The sequence below is a fragment of the Cherax quadricarinatus genome, chromosome 53, assembly GCF_038502225.1.
Source record: "Cherax quadricarinatus isolate ZL_2023a chromosome 53, ASM3850222v1, whole genome shotgun sequence".
NCBI lineage: Eukaryota > Metazoa > Arthropoda > Malacostraca > Decapoda > Parastacidae > Cherax > Cherax quadricarinatus.
The window spans coordinates 18507787-18533465 of NC_091344.1; the positions used below are offsets into that span (position 1 = coordinate 18507787).

The 25679-nt window shown below is 39.5% G+C and overlaps 1 protein-coding gene across 12 annotated transcripts in view; it reads right to left on the minus strand.

Moving 5' to 3' along the window:
* Positions 1 to 25679, minus strand: part of Hrb27C (Heterogeneous nuclear ribonucleoprotein at 27C) — a 367211-nt gene that overhangs the window by 259077 nt on the left and 82455 nt on the right. The gene's annotated exons all lie outside the window — the stretch shown is intronic.

The following is a 25679-nucleotide window of genomic DNA, read 5'->3' on the forward strand; positions in this document are numbered from 1 at the left end:
TTTTTACCAGAAAGCTAGACTAGTGTCCGCTGTCACTATTAGTTGATTCCACACATTTATATGAAACAAGAAAATCAAATCATGGAACATGTTATGATCTCATGAGTCACGAAACAGGAAGTTCAAGTACCCATTACCACCTCCGATTTCATTTTAAAAACCTAGAGCTTTTTTTTACTGTATCATGATTACAGGCAAATTAACAGCCGACTCCTCTTTCAGTACATTTTTGATTAGAGAAGTATCTTCACCAGGTGCCAGATCAACAAGGCTGTGATGGATGTGTGGGGCAGCGAGCCACCAGCAGCAACAACCTGGTTGACCATACATACACCAGACAAGCCTGGCCCATGATCAGGCTCCAGGAGTAAAAAAAAAACTTAAAACTCATTGAAGATATATCAAAACTATAAAAGTACACTGATATGGCATGGTTGAAGCCTGTGAATTATTACTATTATTATTACATTCATAGAGGGAGCACTAAACCTGTTGGGGTCATACAGCACCTAGGAAAATGGAATGTATTCAGGCTTGATTCAAAAAATTGGAGCATTGGTCAATTCATTACATCAAGAGGCCCTCCCCAGCATTAAGGAACCTCCTTTGAAGGGTGAAGCCTGTAAAGATACTAAATACAATTTATACACCTCACAGCCCTTACCCCATTGTAAGCTGCCAGTCAACCTAACATTAGTCAGCTGTCTCAGTGTGTCTATGGTCAGTGCCACTATAATCCTTTATCAACATTCTAAATACACAGGAATTCAAAAAAGGAAGGGAAGCAAAATGCAGTATGGCAGCTCATGAAAATAAAAAAAAATCAAGAGTAACACTATTTCCCAGCACAAGATGGGAAGAGAATGTGAAACACATTAAGTTTCCACACAATAACTTCTGGAATGAATGGGCTAGTAAAGTTTCCACACAAATCATGGAATGGGTAGGGCTTGAACCCATGGCTAGTGACTCCTAAAAAATCACTGGCCTGTGACTTTTAGAACTCACTTGCCATGGGTTCAAGTCCCACCCACTCTGATTTGTTTGCAATCCTATTGTTGTGATTTTGTGAGAAATGCTGCCACACTGTATGCATAAAAAGAATATACTCAAAAAATGTGATTAATGTTTGTGTATGTGGAAAAATTCACAGATTGCTTTAGTATGATGGTTGTGCAGAGAAGTTGAGAGAATCTGAGGCTTATCAACAAAATAGTAATGTTTTATCAGTTCAGGCAAGACACTTAAAAGTGGACCACTGTATCTGATTTGAACATTTGCATAAATGAAGTCTGAAGCTCATAAAACTGAAAATCTGAGATTAAATAAGGTTTCTTCCAGAAAACTGCAATGTTAGTTGAGGTACATATTTATAAAAAGCATTAAGTCTTGAATGTACTGATTGTTTAGTTGCCACAAGAGTGGCAAGTTATTATATAATATTACTATAAAAAAAAGTGAAGGTTGGTTTTAAAATATTTATCATATCTTTGTTCTTAATGTGTCAGGCAATTTTTGTAATTCTTAGAATGCAAAGATCTCAGGAACAGCACTAGTAGTGTACAACATTTCAATGTACTAGTCTAAAATTAATTTTTTTTATGGCCATAAATATTAAATTTCCAATTGCTATAAACTATAGTGCCTCTGACAATCTGTGACAACCTAAAAAACATAATAGACACAGATGAATAAGCACAACCTAATAATTGCTGGCTACTTAAACATAAACCTTATCCAAGCAGCTGACCATCAAGTAGCCGACTTCACAAACACTAGGAACAACTGCTTTCTACTACCATCTATAATTAAGCCAACAAGAATCTCTGAGACAAGTGCCTCAGTACTTGACCTAGTCCAATACTATATTATCTCTCAAAGCAGGGATAATCACAGATAACACCACAGATCACTACCCTACATGTTCATTATCCAACATGTCTAAACTGTTTAGAGACACTAGTAAGATCTCATTTCGTCTCGATGAGGAGTCATCAGAACACTATTTCAGAATTAAGTGACATTGATTGGCACAGAGTTAGCCGACAGCCAAGATATTGATGGATGCATCACAAGTTTTCTTCAACCCTTTCACTGTCAGTGTCGTATTAGTACAGCTTACAAGCTAGTGTTGGTGCCGTATTAACCCTTTGAGGGTCGGACACGTACAAGTACATCATTGCAGCCAGGGTTGGTCACGTACTTGTACGTCTAAATTCTAGCATCTTCAAATCTGGTGGAAGAAAGCTGGCAGGCCTACATATGAAAGAATGGGTCTGTGTGGTCAGTGTGCGCAGTAGAAAAAAATTCCTGAAGCACGCTGTGCATGAGAAAAGAAAAAAAAAAACTTTCTGGTTTAAAACAGCAACTTTCTAGTGTATTTTCATATGGTATTTATGGTTGTATTCTCGTTTCCTTGGTCTAATTTGATAGAATGGAAGATATATTACAGAAACAGAGATGATTTTGATTGGTTTCACAATGCCAAATACCTTGAAATTAAGCTTAAAGTAGCAAAAATGATCGATTTTTGCCGATGTTCAGGAGTAAACAAATCAAGCCACGCATCCAATACATGTCAACTGGTGAGTCTAATATTCTTTCACAGGAGGTCTGATATCATTTATACCATTTTTACATTGATGCAGTAGTATACATAACAGAAAACTTCCTATTTTCTGAGAATAAAAATTCAAAATGGAAAGCAAAAGTAATGTAAGAGGGGCCTAGAGACGTGACTAACGAACAGATAAAATATTTTCGTGCCATGAATGTCTGTCTTGGTTATTCTGGACCCTATTTTGAAATTGACATCTTTGGTAGTTGAAATTGGTAAACTGGCTGACTCTTGTACTTAATCGATAGAACAAATGGTGTTCTAGGGAAATAGCTATAATTTTAGTCAGCTGCAACATTGGAAATGGCTGAAAATAGGCCTCAAAGAGGGCGAAATCGCCCACTTCCAGACCGCTAACTTCATGAGAGCATAATTCAGTAAGTTTTCCATCAAATTTCATACTTTTGGTGTCGTCATGATTAGAAAAAGATTCTCTATCATTTCATAAGATTTTCTTTTTTTTTTTTCAAAAATTTTTCGACCCTGAGAACAAATTTGGGAGAGGGCCTCTCGATCCTCAAAGGGTTAATATGCCAAAATTCTAGCAGCTTCAAATCTAGTGGGAGAAAGCTGGTAGACCTATGTGTGAGGGAATGGGTCTGTGTGGTCAGTGTGTGCAGTATAAAAAAGAATCCTGCAGCACACAGTGCATAATGAGAGAAAAAACTCCCACCGTGTTTTTGGTTTAAAACGGCTATTATGAGGTATATTTTCATGTAGTATTTATGGTTGTATTCTTGTTTTCCTGGTCTCAATTGAAAGAATGGAAGATATATAACAGAAATAGAGACAATTTTGATTGGTTTCCCACTGAAAGGTACCTTGAAATTGAGCTCAAAGTAGCGGAAATGTTTGATTTTTGCCGATGTTCAAGAGTAAACAAATGACATCACCATCCAAGTTCAACTGGCCACTTTAATACACAGTCACGAATGGGTTGACATTATTTATACAATTACAATAATGCACTAGTCTGCATAACAGTAAATCTACTATTTCTTGTGTGAATAAAAATTCAAAATGGAAAGCAAGAGTAATGTAAGAGGGGCCTGGAGATGTGACTAATGAACAAAGAAAATTTTATTTCAGTGCCAGGAATGTCTGCATTGTTTATTCTGGCCCCTATATTGAAATTGGCATCTTTTGAAATTTGTTAAATCGGCCAAACTGCCAATTTCTGACCACTTTATTGGGTAGTTGTAATTGGTAAATGGGTGGTTTTTTATACTCAGTTGATAGAACAAATGGAGTTCTAGTGAATTAGCTATGAGTTTGGTCAACTGGAACAATGGAACTGGTCAAAAAGAGGGCTCGAAGTGGGCGAAATTGCCAATGCGCATATGCTGCCGAGACCGCTAACTTCACAAGAGTGTAAATCTGCAAGTTTTCCATCAAATTTTGTACTTTTGGTGTCATTACCATCAGGAAAAGATTCTCTTATCGTTTCATGATAATTTTTTTTTAAATTCTTCGACACTGAGAGGAAGGTTGTGAGCAGGGCTCTTGACAGTGAAAGGGTTAAAAAAAAAAAAAAAACTACAACACTGTTTAATTAAAACTAAACAGACACAAACAACCCACACACAGGAGAGACTGTGTGTATTGTTCAAATCAAGGTAGTGCGCCTTTTTGTATTTAAAACTAAACACGTCACAGTAAAGATACTAAACAACCCCATGGCTTACAAATAACATCCTCAAATCCATTGATAAGTCATCAATATGAAAAACAGTTCAGACTGGGCTTAATATCAAAAGAACAGACCAAATGATATATGTCAATACTTGCTAATCTAATAAGGAAGTCTAAACAATTTAATTATGCAAACAGATTTAGCAAAATAAAAAAAGGATGCAAAAAAGACCTGGAAAACCTTCTTTGAAATCCTGGCCTCTTGAAAACCATCCAGAAACAGATATATAAACTTAACCAGATGAACCTCACATCCAGCCTGTAGACACTGCCAACAAACTTAATGAATTCTTCACTATAGGATCAAAACTAGCAAGCAAAATCCCAACTTTAAATACAGTACAAGGCAAATGGCTACCTTACTGGAAATTATCCAAATTCTCTATACTATCTAGTTCCTACTGAAGTCTCTCTCATCATAAAATCACTGAAAAACAAGACAGGAAATATACCTTTGAAGAGTTTCGGGAGTTTCACGAGTTTCACTACTCTCGGAGATTGGCCATGGGCCAGGCTCATCTGGTGCTTGCTTGGTCAACCAGGCTGTTGTTGCTGGAGGCCCGCTGCCCCACATATCCAACACAGCCTGGATGATCTGGCACCTGGTGAAGATGCTTATACAGTTTCCTCTTCAACCTAAATAATTTGCCACCACTTATGTACAAAAAAAAGCAGCTCACGTGCTGTCACCCAATACTGCAACTGCTCGACAATTCAATGAAGGGAGCAGTGGTGGGATGTATAATATAAAACAATGTTCCTCATGCACTCAAACAATCAGATTCTATTTACTTTATCATACTATTCCGTGTTACGCACTCATAGGGAATACACATTATTATTTTCATTTTCATCACTAAAAACATTAATAAAAATTAGATTTGGAATATTATAGTCCCGTTCCCCATTTCCAGTTATAACATGGGGCTTGTGGGAAAATGAGAGTCGCTTAACATGGTTAACACCAAAAGAACCATTCCATTGGCCCCTATTTAGGTCATTAACCCTTTCACTGCCCATCATGTAAAACTACACCATTGAGGCCAGGGACCCTGATGTAGTTCTACAGCATCAGGTCAGTTCACTTAGTTAAGCTGTTAGCAGTAAATTTTGGATGAGAGAGAATGAGGTCTGTGCAGCGAGTGTCCAACACACACACACACACACACACACACACACACACACACACACACACACACACACACACACACACACACAGTGGACCCTCGACCAACGATGGCATTGTCTAACGTTAAATCCGACTAGCGATACATTTTAACGCAAAAACTTTGCCTCGACTAGCGCTAAAAAACTCGACGAACACGATTCGTTCTGTTCGAGACGCGTCCACTTGTGGCCAGTGTTTACAAGCCAGCCAGCCACCGCGGTCCCATCCAAACATACAATCGGAACATTTCATATTATCACAGCGTTTTTAGTGATTGCACCTGCAAAATAAGTCACCATGGGCCCCAGGAAAGCTTCTAGTGCCAACCCTACAGCAAAAAGGGTGAGAACTATTATGGATAAGAAGAAAGAGATTATTGCTAAGTATGAAAGTGGAGTGTGTGTCTCCGAGCTGGCCAGGTTGTACACAAAACCCCAATCAACCATCGCTACTATTGTGGCCAAGAAAACGGCAATCAAGGAAACTGTTCTTGCCAAAGGCGCAACTACGTTTTCGAAACTTAAGATCGCAAGTGATAGAAGATGTTGAGAGACTGTCATTGGTGTGGATAAACGAAAAACAGATAGCAGGAGACAGCATCTCTCAAGCGATCATATGTGAAAAGGCTAGGAAGTTGCATGACGATTTAATTAGAAAAATGCCTGCAACTAGTGGTGATGTGAGTGAATTTAAGGCCAGCAAAGGTTGGTTTGAGAGATTTAAGAACCGTAGTGGCATACATAGTGTGATAAGGCATGGTGAGGATACCAGTTCGGACAAAAAAGCAGCTGAAAAATATGTGCAGGAATTCAAGGAGTACATAGACAGTGAAGAATTGAAACCTGAACAACTGTTTAATTGTGACACTGACAATGTTGTGAAACACTTTAGGAATGTCATAAAGGAACGGGAGGTACAGGCCTCTATGGACAGATATGTTGTGCAACAGAGGTCCAGCGACTCTCAAGCTGGTCCTAGTGGCATTAAAAGAAGCAGGCCTCTATGGACAGATATGTTGTGCAACAGAGGTCCAGCGACTCTCAAGCTGGTCCTAGTGGCATTAAAAGAAGAAGGGAAGTAACCCTGGAAAAGGACTTGACACCTCAAGTCCCAAAGGAAGGGGATTCCCCTTCTAAATACTAACACCATCCACACTCTCCCCCCCTCCCATCCCATCAGTCATCACCAGATCTTCAATAAAGGTAAGTGTCATGTAATTGTACATGTCTTCTTCAGTTTGTGTGTATTAAAAGTAATATTTCATGTGTAAATTTTTTTTTCAATACTTTTGGGTGTCTTGCATGGATTAATTTGATTTTCATTCTTATGAAGAAAATTAACTCGACTAACAATAATTTCGCTTAACGATGGGCTCTCAGAAACGGATTAATATCGTTGGTCGAGGGTCCACTGTATGTATGTATATATATATATATATCAATCCCCACGCGGTGCTTGATGGGGAAAACAAAACTGTGACCACGTGTATGGTTTACAACAGCGACTTTCAGATGCTTTTTTATGGTTTTATTTGCAGTTTCTTGGTATCATATGACAGAATGGAAGATATATTACAGAAATACGGATGATTTTCATTGGTTTCAGGACTGAGAGTAGCTTGAAATTCACCTCAAATTATTCCAAAGAACGCTAATCTCGTAACTCGTCTAATATATGCCCAACTGTTTGCTCTAATACACGTTCACGAATACCCTGACATTATATAAACAATTGTTACAATAATGCAGTAGTCTGCATAACAGTAAATATTGTATTTATCTGTGAATAAAAATTCAAAATGGAAAGCAAGTGTAATATAGGAGAGGCCTGGGGATGTGACTAATGAACAGGGAAAATGTTTTAATGCTAGGAATGTCTACACTGTTTATTCTGGGCCTTATTCTTAACCCTTTCAGGGTCCCAAGGCCATCTCCCAGACTTGTTCTCTGGGTCGCCCAAATTTCAAAAAAATAAAAAAAAAAAATTTTTTCTTCTTATGAAAAGATAGAGAAACTTTTCTCGATCATAATGACACCAAGAGTATGAAAGTTGATGGAAAACTTACGGAATTATGCTCTCGCGAAGTAAGCAGTCTCGATGATGTTTACGCATCGGCGATTTTGCCCACTTTGAGCCCTATTTTCAGCCAATTCCAGTGTACTAGTTAACAAAAATCGTAACTATTTCGCTAGAACTCCATTTTTTTCTATCGAATGAGTACAAGAAACCACCCATTTACCGATTTCAAGTATCCAATAGTGGTCAGAATTTAGCAATTTTGCGAATTTCACACAAATTTCAAAAGATGCCAATTTCCAAATAGGGTCCAGAATAAACAAGAAAGACATTCCTGGCACTAAAATAACTTTTCCTCTGTTCATTAGTCACGTCCCCACGCCCCCCTTACATTCTTTTGCTTTGCACTTTGAATTTTTATTCTCACAAAAAATAGAAGATTTACTGTTATGCAGGCTACTGCATTAGTGTAGAAATGGTATAAATAATATCAGCGCACTTGTGAAAGAATATTACTCACCAGTTGACGTGTATTGGACGTTTGCATGATTTGTTTACTCTTGAACTTTGGTAAAAATCAAACATTTCTGCTACTTTGAGCTCAATTTCCAGGTAATTTTAATTGTAAAACCAGTCAAAATCCACTCAATTTCTGTAGTATGTCTTCTATTCTATAAAATAAGACCAGGAAAACTAGAATACAACAATAAATACCATACGAAAATACACTGCAAAATCGCTGTTTTAATCCAAAAACACGTTTTTTTTCTCATTACGCACTGTGTGCTGCAGGATTTTTTTTATACTGCACACACTGACCACATAGACCCATTCTTTCATATGTAGGCCTACCAGTTTTCTCTCACTAGATTTGAGGGTGCTAGAATTTAGGCGTACTAGTACGTCAAAAACCCTGGTGTGTAAGCTGTACCAGCACGGCTGAAACTCTGAAAGGGTTAAATTAGCTTTTTAATTCTGTGTAAAATTGGTCAAATTACCAAAATTCTGATCAATTTATTGAGTAGTTGAATTTTTTTGGGAGCGAGAGAGAGAGAGAGAGAGAGAGAGAGAGAGAGAGAGAGAGAGAGAGAGAGAGAGAGAGAGAGAGAGAGAGAGAGAGAGTGAGAGAGTGAGAGAGTGAGAGAGTGTGAGTGTGAGAGAGTGAGAGAGTGTGAGTGTGAGAGAGTGAGAGTGTGAGAGAGTGAGAGTGAGAGAAAGAGAGTGAGCATGTGAGAGTGTGTGCGTGTGTGTGCGTGTGTGTGCGTGTGTGTGCGTGTGTGCATGCGTGTGCGTGTGTGCATGCGTGTGTGTGTGTGTGTGTGTGTGTGTCAGACCCAGAGAACAAGTTTCAGATCAGGGAGTCTGGACCCTGAAAGAGTTAATAGATCTTCTATTTTTTGTTTAAATAAGAATTCAAGATGGAAGGTAAATGTAATATATACTACATGTATATAGGTAGGCCTAGGAATGTGACTAATGAAGAGAGGAAATGTTATTTTAGGGCCAGGAATGTCTACACTGTTTATGTACTCTTTTTTTTTTTAAATTGACTAAAACTGGCCAAATTACTGATTAATGTGCAGTTTATAGGAGAGATGAAGTAACTAACTAGGCAGTTTCTTGTGCTCAACTGATAAAACGGAAAGCATGTGAGCGAAATAGTAAAAAATTTGGTTGACTGGAACAATGGAATTGGCTTAACACTTTCAGGGTCCAGAGGCCAAATCTCAAAGTGTGAGCAAAGGTTCAAGAAATTTTTTGGGGGAAAAACAAAAAAATTGCAGGATTAACTATTTCGGTCGTATATATACGTCTTACGAGCCACCGTGTATGACGTATGTATATACAATGTATACTCAAATTCTAGCGGCTTCAAATCAAGCACGAGAAAGCTGGTAGGCCCACATGTGAGAGAATGGGTCTGTGTGGTCAGTGTGCACCATATGAAAAAAATCCTGGAGCATGCAGTGCATAATGAGAAAAAAAAACTGACCGTTTTTTTTAATTAAAATGCAGACTTTGTGGTCTACTTTCATATAGTATTTATGGTTGTATTCTCGTTTTCTTGGTCTCATTTGATAGAATGGAAAATATATTATAGAAACAGAGGTGATTTTGAGTGGTTTTACAATGAAAAGAACCTGGAAATGGAGCTCAAAGTAGGGGAAATGTTTGATTTTTGCCGATGTTCGAAAGTAAACAATTGATGTCATTGTCTAATAAATGTCCAACTAGACATTCTAATATGCAGTCATAAATGGGTTGACATTATTTGTACAATTATTACAGTATTGCAGTAGTCTGCATAACAGTAAATCTTCTATTTTTTGTTTGAATAAAAATTCAAAATAGAAACCAAGAGTAATATCAGAGGGGCCTGGAGATGTGACTGATGAACAAAGAAAATGTTACTTTAGAGCCAGGAATGTTTGCATTGTTCATTCTGGACCTTATTTTGAAATTGTCATATTTTGTAATTTTCATGAAATTGGCCAAATTGCAAATTTCTGACCATATTATTGGGTAGTTGAAATCAGTAAATGGGCAGTTTCTTGTTCTCAATCGATAGAAAAAACGGAGTTCTAAAGAAATAGCTATGAGTTTGGTCGACTGGAACAATGGAATTAGCCGAAAATAGGGCTCAAAATGGGCGAAATTGCCGATTTGTAAATATCGCCGAGGTCGCTAACTTCGCGAGAGCGTAATTCCGTCAGTTTTCCATCAAATTTCGTTCTTTTGGTGTCATTACAATCGGGAAAAGATTCTCTATCATTTCATAAGAAAAAAATATTTTTTTTTTTAAATTTTGTGACACCAGGAGACACCTCAGGATTGGGGGTTGCGACAGTCAAGGGGTTAGTTAAAGACAATAACTTTGTGTAGGTAATAAGTTTTTTGCTGATCAATACTTTTCAAGATATAGAGGTGTGAAGTTGACCCTCAATGACCGGATGGTGGCAACATCCGCGACTTCTGTAAAGTTACATTTTTTATTTTAAGGTTTTTGTTACCTTTTTCTTTTCTTTTCTAATATTCTTCTTTCCAGTAACTTTTGTGGCCTGTGAGAACAATATAATGTATAAGTGTACACTCACTGTATTCAACACAATAACCACACTAATTTGTTAATCATTATATTGCTTACAAAACTTGTTTACAACAAAAAAAAACACAAAAATGTTGCAAGTACAGTGGACCCCTGCGTTTCGGTGGCCACAACTTTCATGTAATCTGACATAGGGCAACTTTTTTCGTCAAAATACAGCCTCGCGGTTCATGATTGGCCTTGTGATTTGGTGACTTTCTGGTACGTGTCCAAGCGGCATCCCAGCATCAGCCAGCACACAAAGCCAGTCTACTGCACCATTCACTCGCAGTGTGCCATTGTTTATCAGCGAGTGACCAACACCCCACGGGTTCATACGACACATTTCATAATAATCCATTGTTTTTTGTGCTTGCAACTGCTAAATAAGCCACCATGGGCCCAAAGAAAGCTCCTAGTGCCAGGCCTTTGGTAAAGAATGAAAGAAACACGATAGAATTCAAGAAAAAGCTCGTAGCAAAGTACTAAAGTGGAGGAGGAAGAGAGAGAGGAGAATGTGCCTTCTTTAGTGATTCTACAATATGTACGATACTAATGCAGCAGGTATCAATAAAGGGCGCCAGCCAGCGATAAAGTGTTGCATTAACAGTGTAGCAAGTTGAGCAATTAAGCATTAGAAAAATGACACAAAAGTGTAGGTGTATAGGGCCACTGAACATACGCTGCCCTGCTATCTTCCACCACCCTAAACCTCTGCCAGCATCTCCTCCATCAAACTAACTAAACTAACATCATCTCCAAGTGTAAATATTTCTTATTTATAAAGTGTAAATATTTCTTATTTATAAATTATTTACATTGTTTCAGTGTGAATAGTGTTGGTGGCTTCTGCTGCCACCTGAACTACCACTAATATGTACGGCTTCTCTCAGTGGCCCTTATAAACTCAACACCATCACCACCACTTACTACTCACATATGTTATGACATATTTTATTCATTCTAGAGTACTTATCATGTTTCCTTGTTATTAATATTGTCTATTGTCATATTAGACGAATTGTGATTGATAAATAAGCAGTAGAGATGATATTAACGTCATATTGAAGCATAATAAACTTGCCTCCCTCTCCCCTCCTACCTGTCTGCCGTACACCAACAAGTCTTCAATAAAGGTAAGTGTGATGTTAACCCTTAAATGGTCCAAACGTATATATACGTTTTTTCAACATCTGAAAGTATGTACAAAAATGTAGATCATCTTTTTTGTTTTACATTTGAAAACGTGTAAAAAATAACTTTTATCTACATTTTTTTTGTTATATTTGAAAATATGTAAAAAAAAAGTAGATCTACTTTTGTAGCACTACGAATCTGAACGTCAATCTCTTTGGACCGTTTAAGGGTTAAATGTTCATTTATCCATTTTATTAGTGCTTTATATTTATTTGTCATTGTTTTCTGTATGTAAATCTATATTTAATCTTTAAAAAAAAATACTTTTTGTTAATACCTTTGGGCATCTGAAACAGATAATTGGATTTCCATTATTTCTTGTGGGGAAAATTGGTTTCGCCATTCAGCAGACTCTCTGGAACGGATTAATCACAAAACTCCGGGGAGGGATTCCACTGTAATGTTCTATGATGTATTTACATATGTACAGTCACTGGACATGTTCCTAGAACTGCTGCAGTCTGTGGAAGTCTTTGAAACGAGGTATCACGCACAGTGGTGCATTACATTTCTCACACAAACCATTTACATGGCCATCGTTTTGTTTGTGCACAGAAAACATCTCTTCTGAGCACATTTCTTCTTAGTTGCAGGAAGCTGTATTTGGAAGTGATCACATTCCCGCCTCAAACAATTGGGTAATTGGTGATCAGTTCATGGACGGTTTTGTATAGCAGGTGTTGTGACCTGGTACTTGATTATTAGTTGTGCGATGACAGATAAACAAAATTCACCATACAGAGGTCTGTTGCCAGTCTAAATTTATTTGGTACATATTATATGCACTGAGCATTGAAATGTCCATGATATGGAAGAAAAGTTTCATGTACCACTTGTAACTCTTACAAACACAATCGGCAAAGCCAATCTGCATGTCACATTTGTCAACCAAACGCATGTTTTGTATGTAATCAATTTCTGTTGCTGGTTTTAGAATACATTCATTAGTCGCTCTATCCACTTCGCCACTGTCTTTCCTTCGTTATGGTGAATAAATGTCAACAATGTGACATCTCGTTTGTCATGCCACCATAATGCCATGATGTCATTGGCAGCAAAAACCTGCACTTCACCACTACAAGTGCCTGCATTGAACCTGGGCATGTGTTTACGGTTAGAACGCATTGTGCCACACACGTCTGTCATGTTCACTCACAAGAAATCAATGAGTAAGGGGCTTGAGTACCACTTATCAGTATATAATGTATGCCCCTTACCAAGATATGGTGCCATCATTGTTCTTACTACATCACCTGAGATACCCAATAACATCCTGGTATCTTTCGATGTTTTACTTTCCGTGTATACAATTATGTCCAATACCAGGCCATTATCACAGTTACAGAGTACAAACAGTTTTATACCTAAGCATTTCCTCTTGCTCGGTACAGTGGACCCGTCTTCATGTTTAATCCATTCCAGAGCCATTGGTCAAAACTGAAAGCAGCCAAAACTGAAACCATTACCCCCATAAGAAATAATGTAAATGGAATTAATCCGTTCCAGACACCCAGAAGTATCATAAAAAATATTTTTACCTTAATTAAAGATAATTTACATACACAATAGAATGAACATTACACATGACACTTACCTTTATTGAAGGCTGTTGTTGATGGATGGAAGACAGGGAGGAGGAGAGAGGGAAGAGAGGTTATTGTTTGGAAGGGGCATCTCCCTCCATAAGGACTAGGTAGCAAGTCCTTATCAGGGGGTCACTTCCCTAGCTTAAATATATTTACATGCAGAAAAGAATGACAAATAAATATAAAGCACTAATAAAATGTATAAATGAACATTTAACATAACACATACCTTTATTGAAGACTTGTTGATGTATAGCAGTCCAGGCATAGGGGAAGGGAGGCGAGTTTATTGTTGGAGAATATGACACTAATATCACCTCTATGGCTTATTTTTTTTTTTTTTTTTTTTTTTTTAAAAAAGTCGGCCGTCTCCCACCGAGGCAGGGTGACCCAAAAAAGAAAGAAAATCCCCAAAAAGAAAATACTTTCATCATCATTCAACACTTTCACCACACTCGCACATTATCACTGTTTTTGCAGAGGTGCTCAGAATACAACAGTCTAGAAGCATACACATATAAAGATACACAACATATCCCTCCAAACTGCCAATATCCCAAACCCCTCCTTTAAAGTGCAGGCATTGTACTTCCCATTTCCAGGACTCAAGTCCGACTATATGAAAATAACCGGTTTCCCTGAATCCCTTCACTAAATATTACCCTGCTCACACTCCAACAGATCGTCAGGTCCCAAGTACCATTCGTCTCCATTCACTCCTATCTAACACGCTCACGCACGCTTGCTGGAAATCCAAGCCCCTTACCCACAAAACCTCCTTTACCCCCTCTCTCCAACCCTTTCGAGGACGACCCCTACCCCGCCTTCCTTCCCCTATAGATTTATATGCTTTCCATGTCATTCTACTGTGATCCATTCTCTCTAAATGACCAAACCACCTCAACAACCCCTCTTCTGCCCTCTGACTAATACTTTTATTAACTCCACACCTTCTCCTAATTTCCACACTCCGAATTTTTTGCATAATATTTACACCACACATTGCCCTTAGACAGGACATCTCCGCTGCCTCCAACCGTCTCCTTGCTGCTGCATTTACCACCCAAGCTTCACACCCATATAAGAGTGTTGGTACTACTATACTTTCATACATTCCCTTCTTTGCCTCCATAGATAACGTTTTTTGACTCCACATATACCTCAACGCACCACTCACCTTTTTTCCCTCATCAATTCTATGATTAACCTCATCCTTCATAAATCCATCCGCCGACACGTCAACTCCCAAGTATCTGAAAACATTCACTTCTTCCATACTCCTCCTCCCCAATTTGATATCCAATTTTTCTTTATCTAAATCATTTGACACCCTCATCACCTTACTCTTTTCTATGTTCACTTTCAACTTTCTACCTTTACACACATTCCCAAACTCATCCACTAACCTTTGCAATTTTTCTTTAGAATCTCCCATAAGCACAGTATCATCAGCAAAAAGTAACTGTGTCAATTCCCATTTTGAATTTGATTCCCCATAATTTAATCCCACCCCTCTCCCAAACACCCTAGCATTTACTTCCTTTACAACCCCATCTATAAATATATTAAACAACCATGGTGACATTACACATCCCTGTCTAAGACCTACTTTTACCGGGAAGTAGTCTCCCTCTCTTCTACACACCCTAACCTGAGCCTCACTATCCTCATAAAAACTCTTTACAGCATTTAATAACTTACCACCTATTCCATATACTTGCAACATCTGCCACATTGCTCCTCTATCCACTCTATCATATGCCTTTTCTAAATCCATAAATGCAATAAAAACCTCCCTATCTTTATCTAAATACTGTTCACATATATGCTTCAATGTAAACACCTGATCTACACATCCCCTACCCACTCTAAAACCTCCTTGCTCATCCGCAATCCTACATTCTGTCTTACCTCTAATTCTTTCAATTATAACCCTACCGTACACTTTTCCTGGTATACTCAGTAAGCTTATTCCTCTGTAATTTTTACAGTCTCTTTTGTCCCCTTTCCCTTTATATAAAGGGACTATACATGCTCTCTGCCAATCCCTAGGTACCTTCCCCTCTTTCATACATTTATTAAACAAAAGTACCAACCACTCCAACACTATATCCCCCCCTGCTTTTAACATTTCTGTCATGATCCCATCAGTTCCAGCTGCTTTACCCCCTTTCATTTTACGTAATGCCTTAATGGCTTATTTATCTATCACAATTCAACTAATATGACATAATAAACAATATTAACATAGAAACATGACATATACTCTAGAATGAATAAAATACATCATTATGTATGTAATGACAGGTGTTCTGTTGTTGTTGGGTGTAAGGGCCACTGAGGGCATAAGCAGTACATAATATTGGTGAAGGCTGCAGCTGAGACAGCGGCGTTTTCTGTAGCCCTATAAAACTCCAACAACGAACATTAAAATGGTATAAAATACCGACAGATTGTTAGGTAAGACACATATGCAACAGTTAGGTATCTTTATTTTGAAACGTTTCGCCTACACAGTAGGCTTCTTCAGTCGAGTACAGAAAAGTTGATAGAAGCAGAAGATACATGAAGACGATGTAATCAGTCCATCACCCTTAAAGTTTTGAGGTGGTCAGTCCCTCAGTCTGGAGAAGAGCATTGTTCCGTTGTCTGAAACAATATGAAGTTGAAGTGACAGAATCGGGCCTTATATAGTGCCAGGAGGTGAGACGTAGGTTGATTTGGGAGGGCAGGTCCCTCTCAAACCCAGCCGTTCTCACTAGTAGAGGTCGAAGTTGATGGTCTGTACCAAGATACCCTTGTGTTGCAGTGTCTGACAGAATGAACATTAAAATGGTATAAAATACCGACAGATTGTTAGGTAAGACACATATGCAACAGTTAGGTATCTTTATTTTGAAATGTTTCGCCTACACAGTAGGCTTCTTCAGTCGAGTACAGAAAAGTTGATAGAAGCAGAAGATACATGAAGACGATGTAATCAGTCCATCACCCTTAAAGTTTTGAGGTGGTCAGTCCCTCAGTCTGGAGAAGAGCATTGTTCCGTTGTCTGAAACAATATGAAGTTGAAGTGACAGAATCGGGCCTTATATAGTGCCAGGAGGTGAGACGTAGGTTGATTTGGGAGGGCAGGTCCCTCTCAAACCCAGCCGTTCTCACTAGTAGAGGTCGAAGTTGATGGTCTGTACCAAGATACCCTTGTGTTGCAGTGTCTGACAGAATGAACATTAAAATGGTATAAAATACCGACAGATTGTTAGGTAAGACACATATGCAACAGTTAGGTATCTTTATTTTGAAACGTTTCGCCTACACAGTAGGCTTCTTCAGTCGAGTACAGAAAAGTTGATAGAAGCAGAAGATACATGAAGACGATGTAATCAGTCCATCACCCTTAAAGTTTTGAGGTGGTCAGTCCCTCAGTCTGGAGAAGAGCATTGTTCCGTTGTCTGAAACAATATGAAGTTGAAGTGACAGAATCGGGCCTTATATAGTGCCAGGAGGTGAGACGTAGGTTGATTTGGGAGGGCAGGTCCCTCTCAAACCCAGCCGTTCTCACTAGTTTCAAAATAAAGATACCTAACTGTTGCATATGTGTCTTACCTAACAAAACTCCAACAACACTGGAGGGGTAAGTAGAATCGTTGAATCACTGAAAAAGGAACCCTCTACCACAATCACAACCACTACCAGCATCACTACTACCCTCTACCAGCATCACAACCACTACCACCCTCTCCCACCATCACAACCACTACTACCCTCTACCACCATCACAACCACTACTACCCTTTACCACCATCACTACCACCATCACTTGTATTTTTCTACAAACTTTTTCTTGAATTATATCGTATTTCTCATTCTTTACCAAAGGGCTGGCACTAGGCGCTTTCTTTGGGCCCATGGCGGCTTATTTAGCAGTCACACACAATAAACAAGTGACAAAAAACAATGGTATATTATGAAATGTTTCGTACGACCTGGCAGGATATGTTTACTCAACGAGAAACAACGCTACACTGGCTGAGAATGGTGTGGGAGGCGACTTTTTCTGCATGCTGGGCACTGGACAATTTCCGTACGATCAATGAAAACGGAGGTAATCGATGACAACAGAACCGAAAAATCAACGAAAAATCAGCCAAAACCAAAATCAACGATAACGGAGAACGACGAAAACAGAGGGTCCACTGTATATGCTGTTTAAATGGTAGTCTGCATTTGAACAAAATCAAAGGCTCATCAATTACAAGATTCTTGAATGGATAAAAGGACATGTTGAACTTTTGTTTTAGATACATAAAAACATTTCTATTCTTGTATAACCTGTCATTTCTGTAAGGCCTGGTTTTGTCAGAGAAGTGCAACATACGTACCAGTAAGATAAATCTGTTCACTGGGATGATTTCACTGAAGGCCAGGGTATAACTTACCCGACCTGTGGACCAGTAATTTTATATTTTGCTTATAGACATGAGGCATAAGCATTAATGTTGCAAAAAACGTACATTTCAGCCACAGTTGTCTCCTTCCACTGGTGTAGTCTTGACTGTGGTGATATCACTGTATTTGCCATGATGTACTCAAAATACTTGTTACTTTCCCGGACAATATTTCCCATCAAGGGCTGGTCAAAGAATAGTTCAAAGACTTCCAGTTCATTTGCAGTGTTTCCAAGGGAAGAAGATGGTAGGATTCCACTTTGAGTTTCATCAAACTGATGTGGATTGGGAACAAAATTGGGATTTTGCTGCCAATCCCAGATGCAGTTTGCTGGTGGACACTGGACATCATAAGCTGGTTGTAGTTGTGCAGGTTGTGGTGTGGTGGTAGATGCTCCGCTTTTTTCTAGATCTGCTAAGTCAGCAGTGTGGGTCCCAGCCTGGGCTGGTGTGTCATGCTGTGTGCCCGTGGCACCACCATCATGTACTGATGTCTGTGGTCTATCCATACCAATTGTAGCCACATCACTTTCACTGTCTATTCCAGGTGTAGGGCCACGGGATGTACTCCGTCCCGTTGGAATTGCATATGGTACACTACCAGAGTGCATGCAGGGGCGTATATACTGATGCTTCACTGGTGATTACGATTCCTCGCTATCACTACTCAAATAGTTATCAAGAGTAATAAAATCGAAGTCCACATCACTATCATCACCATTATTCAAGTCCGAGGCCTGGCCACGCAAGAATACATGTGTTAGTTTTCTCTTGCGACAAGGTACAACTGAACGTGACTGAGAGGCACCAGCACCGGAGATGGAAGGTTGAGGGTCGTTAGGAGTTTCGGCACTATTTTTGAAATCTTGATCATTGATCTCGGTCACAAATTGATCAAAACCATAGAATTCCTAAAAGGGGATAAGGCATTGTCATTGATCATGTAGCAGACATGGCTTGCAACAGCTTTGATAGGGTGATATTTCTCCACAAAACTTTTCAACTCATTCCACTTCACATACGTCCTTAATCACTGAAGATGGCACATTCTCCCCTCTCTTCCTTCTCCTCTGAAGCAATTTCCTAACCTGCAGTCTGTTGCTGTTCCAGCTGGAGGTCTTGCAGCTCTTTAGTAGTTAGCTCTTCCCTGTGGTCATCCACCAACTTTTCCACATCCTGGCCACTCACAGCCAACCCCATGGACTTCCCCAAAGACAACAGATTCCACAACAGGCGTAGGGTCATCAGGGTCAGCCTCAAACCCGTCAAAATCCTTCTCGAAGACACATTCTGACCACAATTTTCTCCAACCAGAGTTCATCATCCTGGAAGTCACTCCCTCCCAATGGTTTACAAAATTGAGGATATTGAAGTGATTCCTCTAGAACTCTCTTAGGGTCAATTCAATGTCCGAGGCCACTTCAAAGCACCTTTGAAACGGTGCTTTGGTGTAGAGAAACAAAGGCATACCGAGTCACAAACGCATGGTATGCTTTGTGTGGGCGCTCTATTCCAGGAAACGAGTGGCTGAGTCACGTGGGCAGGAGGACGAGTTTGGTATGGACCATTTTCAACTAACGAAAACTGAGTGGATGTACAAAAACTGGGACAAAATTTCAATAGTCGTCGAAAACCAAATCATATGTACTGTATTTACTGGCATTTTCATTCTCCGCCAAATTTTTCTGCTGGCCCATGTTGGATATTTTAATTGGAATGCCTTGCTCACCAAAAGATCTGAATTCCTGGTGTTGCACTGTACCTCTAAAATATCTTATGATCATATACACACGATCCTCGCTTTACGAAGGTGCAAAAATCTGTAAAACTTTTTTTGTACTGTGCATTTCATGATAGTATAAACTTGTATTCATTTACTTTTCAATACTGGTATTTAGTTACAGTAAGAGTTTGTTTATTTACTTTTTCAGTGACAACAGTTATTTAACCCTTTGAGGGTTTTGGCCATACTAATACGGCTTACGACCCAGGGTTTTTGACGTACTAGTACGCCTAAATTCTAGCGCCCTCAAATCTAGTGGGAGAAAGTTGGTAGGCCTACATATGAAAGAATGGGTCTATGTGGTCAGTGTGCACAGTATAAAAAAAATCCTGCAGCACACAGTGCGTAATGAGAAAAAAAAAAACGACCGTTTTTTTTTGGAATAAAACAGCGACTTTGCACTGTATTTTCGTATGGTATTTATTGTTGCATTCTAGTTTTCTTGGTCTCATTTTATAGAATGGAAGACATATCACAGAAATTGAGATGATTTTGACTGGTTTTACAATGAAAAGTACCTTGAAATTGAGCTCAAAGTAGCAGAAATGTTCGATTTTTACCAAAGTTCAAAAGTAAACAAATCATGCCAAGCGTCCAACACACATCAACTGGTGAGTCTAATATTCTTTCACAAGTGTGCCAATATTATTTATACCATTTTTTGCACTAATGCAGTAGTCTGCATAACAGTAAATCTTCTGTTTTTTGTGAGAATAAAAATTCAAAGTGGAAAGCAAAAGAATATAAGAGGGGCCTTGAGACGTGACTAATAAACAGAGGAAATGTCATTTTAGTGCCAGGAATATCTTTCTTGTTTATTCTGGACCCTATTCGGAAATTGGCATCTTTTGAAATTTGTGTGAAATTGGCAAAATTGCTAAATTCTGCCACTGTACTGAATAGTTGAAATTGATAAATGGATGGTTTCTTGCACTCATTCGAAAGAAAAAATGGAGTTCTAGCGAAATATTCATGTTTTTTGTCGTCTAGTACAGTGGAATTGGCCAAAAATGGGGCTCAAGGTGGGCAAAATCGCCGATGTGTAAACATCGCCGAGACCACTAAGTTCGTGAGAACATAATTCCGTAAGTTTTCCATCAAATTTCAAACTTTTGGTGTCATTATGATCGGGAAAAGATTCTCTATCTTTTCATGAGAAAATTATTTTTTTTTTTTAATTTGGCCGACCCTGAGAACGAGTCTCGGAGAGGGCCTGTCGACCCTCAAAGGGTTAATTACTTATTTATCATATCATACACACTCGACTTATGATAAATTTTAAATTTACAGTGGGCTTATTAGAACATGGCCCCATCATAAATCAAGGAGCACCTGTACATTAGTTTGGATCACATAAACCTTCAAACACACACATACACCTCCACATGACTGAGTTACTCTTGACATCTATCCATGTTCCATTTCAGGTTATACTGCATTCTGTCCGACACTTCACTCAAGATACTAAAATGAATGACCATTCTCTCAATATTCTCTCTTCTTCAGCATACTGCATTAGGATATACATTATTATAGTTAAGCAGATTCCTTCTCCAAATTACTGACCTCAGCAAGTCATCTAGTTCTTCCAATTGATGCAGTATCTCCAGTGTTTAAATCCATCAAGAACAAATAATAAGTGGAAAAATTAAATCAGTAATGGGAATTTTCTGAAAATTTTCATTAGCCTTTTTCTCACTTAGTTTTCTTTGGTTTGCATTTGTTATAATGAATATTAACAATGCTCAAAGAAATAACCATTTTCCTCTTACTAGCTGAGTTTATGACATTATTTTGTCAATTGTTATGGACTTTTTATCAAATGTATTCAATTTTCATTATTTTCTATAAATGTGTTATATGTTCATTTGTTTTGATAAAAACCAGTAATAAAAATTTGACTCTCACAATGCTCACTTTTTTCTTAGCTCATGACCCTTAAATTATCAACTAATCATAGGATTTCATTCACGATGTGATCGTAGGATTTTCCATGATCTAATATTTCTAAACATTCTTTCCTATGTCAATAATGTAATATTTTAATCAACTTTGAGGAAAAATGGGAAAAACATGGGATATGGGGGGATTTTTAATACGTACAGCCTCTCTTCACTTAACCCTTTCAGGGTCCAGAGGCCAAATTTCAAAGTGCGAACCAGGGTCCAAGAATTTAAAAAAAAAAAAATTATTTTTCTTATGAAATGGTAGAGAATCTTTTTCTGAAGGTAATAAAACAAAAAGTAATTTGATGGAAAACTGATGAAATTATGCTCTCGCGAGTTTTGATGTGCCAGCGATATTCACGAATCGGCGATTTTGCCGACTTTGACTCCCATTTTTAGGTCAATTACATTATTCCAGTCGATCAAATTCTTAGCTATTTCACTAGTATTACTTCTATTTTATCGATTGAGCACAAGAAATCGCCAAGTCAACTGTTTCAACTACAAAATAAAGTGATCGGATATTGGTAATTTGGGCAAATTAAACAAAGTTCAAAATACAGTGGACCCCCAGCTAACGATGGCATCACCTAACGTTAAATCTAGCATACGATACATTTTAACGCAAAAATTTTGCCTCAGCTAACGCTAAAAAACTCGCCCTATGCTATTCGTTTGAGACGCGTCCACGTGTGGCCTGAGCACGCCTCAGTTCTCCCGTGGGTGCCAGTGTTTACAAGCCAGCCAATGCGGTCGCATCCACACATACAATTGGAATATTTCCTATTATCACAGAGTTTTTAGTGATTGTACCTGCAAAATAAGTCACCATGGGCCCCAAGAAAGCTTCTAGTGCCAACTGTGCAGTAAAAAAGGTGAAAATTACTATGGAAATGAAGAAAGAGGTAATTGCTAAGTACGAAAGTAGAGTGAGTGTCTCGGAGCTGGCCAGGTTGTATACCAAACCCCTATCAACCATCGCTACTATTGTGGCCAACAAAACGGCAATCAAGAAAGCTGTTCTTGCAAAAGGTGCAAGTTTGTTTTCGAAACAGAGGTCGCAAGTACTCGAAGATGTTGAGAGACTGTTATTGGTGTGGATAAATGAAAAACAGAAAGCAGGAGATACCATATCTCAAGCGATCATACATAAAAAGGGTGGGAAATACGTACTATCGTACCACGGTCAGCTGCTGCTGCACCACGGTCAGCTGCTGCTGCACCACAGTCAGCTGTTGCTGAACCATGGTCAGCTGATGCTGCTGCAACACAGTCAGCTGCTGCTGCACCACCATCAGCTGTTGCTGCACCATCAGCTGCTGCTGCACCACAGTCAACTGTTGCTGAACCACAGTCGGCTGTTGCTGTACCAGTCAGCTGTTGCTGAACCACTGTCAGCTGCTGTTGCACCACAGTCAGCTGCTGCTACACCACCGTCAGCTGTTGCTGCACCACGGTGAACTGCTGCTGCACCACGGTAAGCTGCTGCTGCACCACAGTCGGCTGCTGCTGCACCACAGTCGGCTGCTGCTGCACCACAGTCAGCTGCTGCTGCACCACCATCCGCTGCTTCTGACCAACATGACTCGTCCTGAACCTGTCCATCCAGCCCTGCCGTCATTGTTTACAAGCCAGAGTGGCCAGCTGCATGCATACATTCAATACATTTTGTATTATTCCATTGTTTATAGTGCTTGTAACTGCTAAATAAGCCACCAAGGGCCCAAAGAAAGCTTCTACTGCCAACCCTGTGGTAAAAAGGGTGAGAAATATGTACTATTGTACCACGGTCAGCTGCTGCTGCACCACCGTCAGCTGTTGCTGCACCACAGTAGGCTGTTGCTGCTCCACGGTCAGCTGTTGCTGCACCACGGTCAGCTGCTGCTGCACCACGGTCAGCTGCTGCTGCACCACGGTCAGCTGCTGCTGCACCACGGTCAGCTGCTGCTGCACCACGGTCAGCTGCTGCTGCACCACGGTCAGCTGCTGCTGCACCACGGTCAGCTGCTGCTACACCAACGTCAGCTGTTGCTGCACCATGGTCAGCTGTTGCTGCACCAGTCAGCTGTTGCTGCACCACGGTGAGCTGCTGCTGCACCACGGTCAGCTGCTGCTGCACCACAGTCAGCTGCTGCTGCACCACAGTAAGCTGCTGCTGCACCACAGTCAGCTGCTGCTGCACCACAGTCAGCTGCTGCTGCACCACAGTCAGCTGCTGCTGCTGCACCACGGTCAGCTGCTGCTGCTGCTGCACCACGGTCAGCTGCTGCTGCACCACGGTCAGCTGCTGCTGCACCACGGTCAGCTGCTGCTGCACCACGGTCAGCTGCTGCTAAACCACAGTCATCTGTTGCTGCACCACGGTCAGCTGCTGCTGCACCAAAGTCAGCTGTTGCTGCACCACGGTCAGCTGATCCTAGTGGCATTAAAAGAAGGGAAGTAACCCCGGAAAAGGATGTGCTACCTAAAGTCCTAATGGAAGGGGATTCCCCTTCTAAACATTAACAACTTCCATACTCTCCCCTCCTCCCATCAATCATCACCAGATCTTCAATAAAGGTAAGTGTCAGTTTGTATTAAAATTAATATTTCATGTGGTAAAAAATTTTTTTTTTCATACTTTGTGGCATCCACAGTGGACCCTCAGCTAACGATATTAATCCGTTCCTGAAAGCTCATCGTATACTGAAATTATCGTTAGCTGAATTAATTTTCCCCATAAGAAATAATGGAAATCAAATTAGTCCGTGCAAGACACCCCAAAGTATGAAAAAAAAAATTTTTTACCACATGAAATATTAATTTTAAAACACACAAACTGACATTTACCTTTATTGAAGATCTGGTGATGATTGATGGGATGGGAGGAGGGGAGTGTGTGGAAGTTGTTAATGTTTAGAAAGGGAATCCCCTTCCATTAGGACTTGAGGTATCAAGTCCTTTTCTGGGGTTACTTCCCTCCTCCTTTTAATGCCACTAGGACCAGCTTGAGAGTCACTGGACCTCTGTTGCACAACATATCTGTCCATAGAGGCCTGTACCTCCCGTTCCTTTATAATTTGTCTAAAGTGGTTCACAACATTGTCATTGTAATAGTCACCAGCATGGCTTGCAATAGCTGTGTGAGGGTGATTTTCATCCATAAAGGTTTGCACTTCAAGCCACTTTGCACACATTTCCTTAATCTCTTTCTTCATATCCACAGTAATTCTCACCCTTTTTCCTGCCGGGATGGCACTAGAAGCTTTCTTGGGGCCCATGGTGACTTATTTTGCAGGTACAATCACTAAAAACGCTGTGATAATATGAAATGTTCCGATTGTATGCGTGGATGCGACAGCACTGGCTGGCGTGTAAACACTGGCACCCATGGGACAACTGAGGCGCGCTCAGGCGACACGTGGACACGTCTCGAACGAATCACATAGGGTGAGTTTTTTAGCATTAGCCGAGGCAAAAATTTTTCGTTAAAATGTATCATATGCTGGATTTAACGTAAGGTGATGCCATCGTTAGCTGTGGGTCCACTGCATTGAAATAATTGTAGTGAATGCATATTAGACCCACCAGCTGGTGTGTATTAGACATGTGAGGTCGTTTGTTTACTCTTGAACATTGGCAAAAATTTAACATTTCTGCTACTTTGAGCTCAGTTTCAAGCCATTTCCAGTGCTAAAACCAATCAAAATCATCTCTATTTCTGTAATATGTCTTCCATTCTATCAAATGAGACCAAGAAATCGCAAATACAATTATAAATACAATTATAAAAATACAATTATAAAATACAATTATAAAAAATACAATTATAAAAACATACAAAAAACACTGCAAAGTCGCTGTTTTAATCGAAAATCACTGTCTCAGTTTTTTCTCTCTCATTATACAGTGTGTGCTGCAGGATTTGTTTTATGTGGTGCACACATACCACACAGATGTACTCTCTCATATCTAGGCCGAAATTTACCACTCACAGCTTATCAGAGTGAGCTGAGCTCATGGCGTAGATCTACGGCACGGACCCTAAAAGGGTTAACCACGAAGTTCTGTTCCTAAGACCACATTGTTAAAACAAATTCATTACCAAGTGAGGAGCATACTATAATGGTAGTGGGTTTGTGTCAACCTTTGCACCGTTTATAAG